The sequence below is a fragment of the Chrysochloris asiatica genome, unplaced genomic scaffold, assembly GCF_000296735.1.
Source record: "Chrysochloris asiatica unplaced genomic scaffold, ChrAsi1.0 scaffold00210, whole genome shotgun sequence".
NCBI classification, from domain to species: Eukaryota; Metazoa; Chordata; class Mammalia; order Afrosoricida; family Chrysochloridae; genus Chrysochloris; species Chrysochloris asiatica.
In genome coordinates, this window is record NW_006408728.1 from 268,304 (window position 1) to 274,616 (window position 6,313).

The 6,313-nt window shown below is 34.0% G+C and overlaps 1 pseudogene; it reads left to right on the forward strand.

The window, feature by feature from the left end:
• The first annotated feature begins 15 nt into the window (after positions 1 to 15).
• LOC102831671 overlaps positions 16 to 6,313 on the forward strand; it is an 8,399-nt pseudogene continuing 2,101 nt past the window's right edge.

Below are 6,313 nucleotides of genomic sequence, written 5' to 3' on the forward strand. Positions count from 1 at the left end.
TGAAGATTTGGAGAGATGGGGTTTATAAGCAGAGAAAATGGTGAGAACAAAGGCCCATATGCAAAAAGGAATCAGAAGCAATTTCAAAGAACTGGGTAACAACATTTCAGTAGTTTTAGTGTGGTCTAAAGACTGTAACTCTTTCATAACTTAGTCTTTCCTGATGTGCAATAAATCATTTTGGTTCAGCTAAATCTGATATATATATATCCTTGTCAATTAGTTCAATATTTAACAAACATTTGCCAAGGCACTAAATTTTAGTGATGGGTTTAATTTTTTGGTCCTATGATATTGATTTAATACTTTAAAAAAAAAAAAAGTTGATGCACTATTTTCATAAAGTACAGTTGAGTCTCAGTGTCTATGGGCTCTGAATCTGCAGATTCAACCAACCATGGGTGAAAATATTTAAACAAGAAAAATTCCAGAAAGTGCCAAAAGCCAAAATTTGAATTTACCACATGTGGAGCAGTTTGCTGAATCTTTGCAAATGAAGTGCACTGTAGGCACACCTGCTGTGCCTCCCAGGATCAAACAGCTTCTCAGTCTTTTTCCAGCAATTATCATTTGAACATTGCTCACCTCTCCTTTCCTTAATTTGCTACTTGTGCTTTTTTTTTTTGTGTGCAAAGTAATTAAGTGGTCAAAGCTCTCCCTCAAAATGTAAAAGGAAAATAATGTGCTTTATATATAGCATTGAAATCGCATTGGGTATTATAAGTAACATGCTGTTTTAAAATGCGAATGAATTGGTTATGACCCATAGACACCTTGTATAGGGTTTCTGAGGAGCAGCTGGTGGGTTTGAACTGCCAATCTTTTGGTTCACAGTCCAATGCTGATCCTATAGTGCCATACCAGGTGATTTAAAGTATATGGAATAATATGTTGGTTTTATGCAAATATACCACCATTTCATATAAGGATTTGAACATCAGAGGATTTAATTTATCACTGGTTCCTTTAGCCAATATCCAGAGACTATTGAGCAACATATGTACACTCTTACAACTCAGAACAAACTGAAAACAATAATAGATATGACTCATTGGTTATCATTTACCTCAATTTCAACTTTGTTGTTGTTAAGTGCCGTTGAGTCAATTCTGACCCACAGCGACCACTTATAGGGTTTCCAAGGAGAAGCTGGTGAGCTTGAACCACTAACCCTTGCAGTTCAAATGACTTTGCAGTCTGACTCATTAGCCCACAGAACCACATCAGGACTTTAGCATCCTGGATACTAAAGGTTCCTTTAACGTTTAGGAAGTTAATAGATTTAGGAAGTGTAAAACCTATAATAAAAGTTGAAGTGAAAATTATAAGAGCAAATTTGTGTGTTCTTTGTCACTAACTTACTAAATAGAACTACATCCCAAAGAAGGACTTCAGGTGGGAAAAAGTGTATACTCACAAAAGGAATTACTGAACTTATTTTACCAATATCACATCATTTGTTCAAAAAGCACATAACAATTAAAAAATATTTTTCTACCACTTTTGTGAGCCTGATATTTTGAAGAAAAATTTATTTTCAATAATAAATGTTTTGTATTCTTTTGTATGCCAGTCATCATTTCAAGATATTTGTGTTTCTTCATAGGCTTGATTTCCCAATTGTTGTTGTTGTTAAGTGCCATCGAGTCGGTTCCGACCCATAGCGACCCAGTACAGGGTTTCCGAGGGTGTAAATCTTTACGGGAGTAGAAAGCCTCATCTTTCTCCTGCGGAGCGGCTGGTAGTTTCGAACCGCTGACCTTAAGGTTCGCAGCCCGATTCGTAACCACTACGCTACCAGAGATTTCCCAATAGTTCTGCTTTTTGCCCAAATGTTAGCATTTAAGTCTATTAAAATTATATTCACAAATTAGGACTCCTATCTTAGAAAAATCATTCCAAATTGAAGCAGCAGCAAACTTAAAGGCAAGACTCTAGCAACCAAAATACTTACTTTAAATTATTTTTCTTCTAATTAAAATTCTAATTATAAGTCAGGTCAATGATTGTACTTGTAAACATATAATTACCATCTTTGTCATTTAATGGAATGTTTTGATAATTTATATTTCAAGCAGTGTTTTTCACATGCAAGAGTTAAATATATTATCTTTAGTTTCATTTTCCATTTCTTTGCATCTTGCTTATTTTTTTACTTTTTTCTATCTTCTTTTGAATGTGAGGGTAAATCAAAAGTATTGTTATAAAAATCATAGAAACTTTTATTTAACTAAATAAAAAAAATGGAGCTATTGTTTTTTGTTTGATTTTAACACATGCTCCATCTAGATCTACACATTTTGAAGACTGTTTTACAATCTCTCGAACTCTCCCATTAACTTCCAGGAGAACAAACAAATCTGTGTTGGACGAAGTACAAACAGAATTCTCCTTAGAAGCCAGAATAATGAGACTTTGCCTCTCATACTTAGAACACTATCAGGAGGGATCAGTCCCTGGAGAAGGACATCATGCTTAGCAAAGTGGAGCATCGGTGATAAAGAGTGATCCCCAACGAGATGGATTATCATTTTAGGGACAGCACAGGGCTCAAGTGTAACATCAATTTTGAAGATGGTGCTGAACCAGGCAGTGCTTCATTCTCTTGTTGATTATGTCACTATGAGTCAGATGCAACTCGACGTCACCTAACAACAACAACAACAGCCCTTCTCCAAAGAGTTATGCTTTTTGATTTATACCATATTAAAACAACAGCTTTGGTATACTGGAGGGACTCAACCCATGTTCCTTTAAAATAATCTTTGTGTTTGGGGAACAGAAAGAAGTCTGCTGGGGCAAAATCAGGTCTATAGGGAGAATAGGTAAGGTTTTTACGTGACATCCTTAGGGTTGTAAAACATCACTTGTGACCCTCGAAGAATGAGTGGGTGTATTTTTCGAACAGTAAAATTCCTTTAAAGACTTTTCTAGTTTTTTTTTGCACCCATGCAGTTTTCCATTTTCTTACAACTTCTTCCTGATAACCCCTCATGTTAGTCCTGTGTCCTATGAGGAAATCTATCAAGATTACTGTGGAATCTCAAAAACCAGTCACTATAAAATTCTGAAGAAACCATGATGGTGCAGTGGGTTAACAACTGTGCTGTTAACAAAAGGTTAGGGATTAAAACCCATAAACTGCTCAGCAGGAGAAAGATAAATTAATCTGCTATTGTCTTCCACTAATTTCTGAACTTCACCCACACTTTCATCATTTGTTGAGGTTAACAACTTAGGAATTTTGGTACAAAAAATTACAGACATTAATTTTAAGATTATTTCAAGTACTTGGCACAATTGAAATTGAAAATTTTAAACCAGGATAGGATAATTCCATGGTTGTTAAGAGTGGCTATTGTTAATAATATAATTACTATGACTTAATCACATTTCAAAAGAAGTTAAATCTAAGACATTATTCAGCATGTTTTTATGAGATAAGGAGTAGGTAGGTAGCAGGAAATTCTAGAAAAAGAGAAGAAAGAACTACTAAGAAAAAAAAGAAATGAATGAGTGAAAAGTAGGGTTTCTTGGCCATCTGCATATAGGAATGCCAACAGCATAAGTCATAACAGGAATGAAATTATCTCTCATTTAGTGTTATTTCCCCAACTAGCCCTTCTGCATTTTTAATTCAGTCATTCTTGATCAGTTTGAACAGAAGACTGAGGCAAGATATGTGATGTGATATTTCACTGCTGTTTTATGAAGAAGTGATGCAAGGTCCATTATTTACTAATAAATGTTTGATTTTGTATAGATGTTGACCTCTTAGCATAAATTAATTATTTTATAAGATCATTGCTATCAAGATCCAAACCATTGGATCACAGATAATTCAAACATAAGAAGAAGAAGAAATTATAGAAAAACAAAACAAAACTGCTAAAAGATAACTTTGAAGAAAATCTAGATGTCCTTGAGTTTGGTAATAATGTTCTGAAGCAGAACCAACAGTCTGTTTCTTGAAAGAAAAAGAAATTGGACTTAAAATTAAAAAGTTCTGTTTAAGAAAAAGTGAGGAACTGCAAAGACAAGCTACAAATGGGAAGGAAATCTTTGTGAACCACGTGTCTTAATAAGGGTCTTTAATCAAAAGTATATACACAATTCTTATAAACCAACGATAAAAATCAAATAACCTAAACAAAATGAACAAAACATCAGAAAGAAAAAAACAACAACAAAGACACCAAATAAAATACAGACATCAACCAACCATATTTAAAAAGCATATTAAAAGATGCTTAATATATGGCAATAAAAACAGCAATGAAATATCACAACACATATCGTTGTTATTGTTAAATGCCCTGAGAGACAGTTCTGACTCATAGAGACCTTACGTACAACAGACGGAAACACTGTTTAGTAATCTCACAATAATTGTTTAGTTTGAACCCAGTGTTACCACTGTGTCAAGTCATCATTATGAGGATTTTTCTGTGGTACTGTAGGATAAGCACTGCACTGCTAACTACAAATCCACAAGTTGCTCCTATGAACCTTATATAGGGTAACTATAAGTGTTTCCAATGCTGCATCAATTTGCTGAGACATTTCAGTTCCTAGATTCCGTCAATTCCTGGAGCCTTGTTTTTTTGCAAATGTCTTCAGTGTAGGTTGGATCCCTTCCTACTTGATTAAATGGAAACTCTTGGAAATGTTTGAACCTCAACCAGTCCTTTTTGTTACAGTGACTCTGTGCATTTCTTCTATCTTCTTTTTTGCTTAATTTTTATTCTGTATTGAGTGAAGTTTTACAGACAAAATCATCAGCTTTACATTCAACAAGTCATATTCTTTGTTTCATGGCAATGATTTTTATCCCCTCCATACAACAACAGTTAATCCACGTCTTTTCTGTGGTTCCTATTTTCATTCCACCCACTTTCCTATCCCTTCTTACCTTTTTCCTTCAGTTAATGCTGCTGTTTTGATTTTGCATGATTAACTCATCTAAGGTGAGCATACTTTACCAAAGTTGTTATACTTCCTATAAACCTATTTACCCTTCAACCCTCCTGCATCGTTAATTATTTTGCCTGTAGAATACTTCAATATTTCTACCCACTGCTAGAGTTTTTGTTTTTTTTTTTTTTTTCAATTCTCTCAGCATGAGAAATACTGAGCATTTGTTCCTTTTTGGTGTTCTGACTCCAGGTCTTTGTACATTTTATTGTAATACTTGATTTGTTCTTCTAAAATGACTTTTGAAATTTTCTGTTCAGCTCTTTGACTTCATCATTTCTTCAAGACACTTTAAGCTTTTCTATAATCAAGAACAAATTTCAGAGTTTCATCTGATATCCAATTTTGACTTTCATCTCTTTCCTGTCTTTTCTTAACATATGATGTTCTTGATATCACACCACAATTCTTCTGGTCTTTGTTCATTAATGTCTAATGCATCAAATCTCTTCTTGAGATGGTCTCTAAATTCATACTCAAGTTAAGTCTTGGTTTTCATATACTTGTTTTAATTTTATTTAGCTTTAATATGAACTTGCATATAAGCAATTGTTGTTCTGTTCCAGAAGTACCACCTGATCTTGTTTTGGCTGATGATATTGAGCATCCCTGTGTTCTTTTTCCACAGAGGAATGTGATTTAATTACTGTGCATTCCATCTGATGAGATACACATGTATAGGTACACGTGCGTTCTCAAAAATAAGTATTTGAAATGAAGTAGTTGGTGTTGCAAAATTTTATCATGCAAACTCTAGTATCATCTGTATCACCAAGGTCATTTGTTTTAATTACTGACCCTTTCTCTTTGTTTCCAACCATCACATTCCAATCAGTAGTAATTATCAAGGCATCTTGATTGCACGTTTGATCAACTTAGACTGAAGAACTTAGTAGAATTCTCTAATTTCATCATGGTCTTATGCTTTCATGAATATTGATTATGGCTTCAAGAAAAATGAAATCCTTTACAACTTCAGTCTTTCCTTTGTTTACCGTTATGTTTATTGGACAAGCTTTTAGGATTTTTGCATTGATGTGTAATCCATACTGAAGCTTATTTAGTCTTCAATTTTCATCAGTAAACTTTTTCAAGACCTCCTGATTTATTACAGTCCTTTTAAGGGTTTCTGAGAACATTTGATGGGTTTGTACTGCCACATTGTGGTTAGCATTGTGCACATCCTCCTACAGCACCACACCAGGGTTAATTACTAAGTGGTTGTTTTATTGTTAATTGCCATCCAAACAATTCCAACTCATATACTTATATGCAAGTTCAGCCTGATGCTGAAGACAATTAAAACAAATCCACAAGAGCCAAAATATGATATTGAATG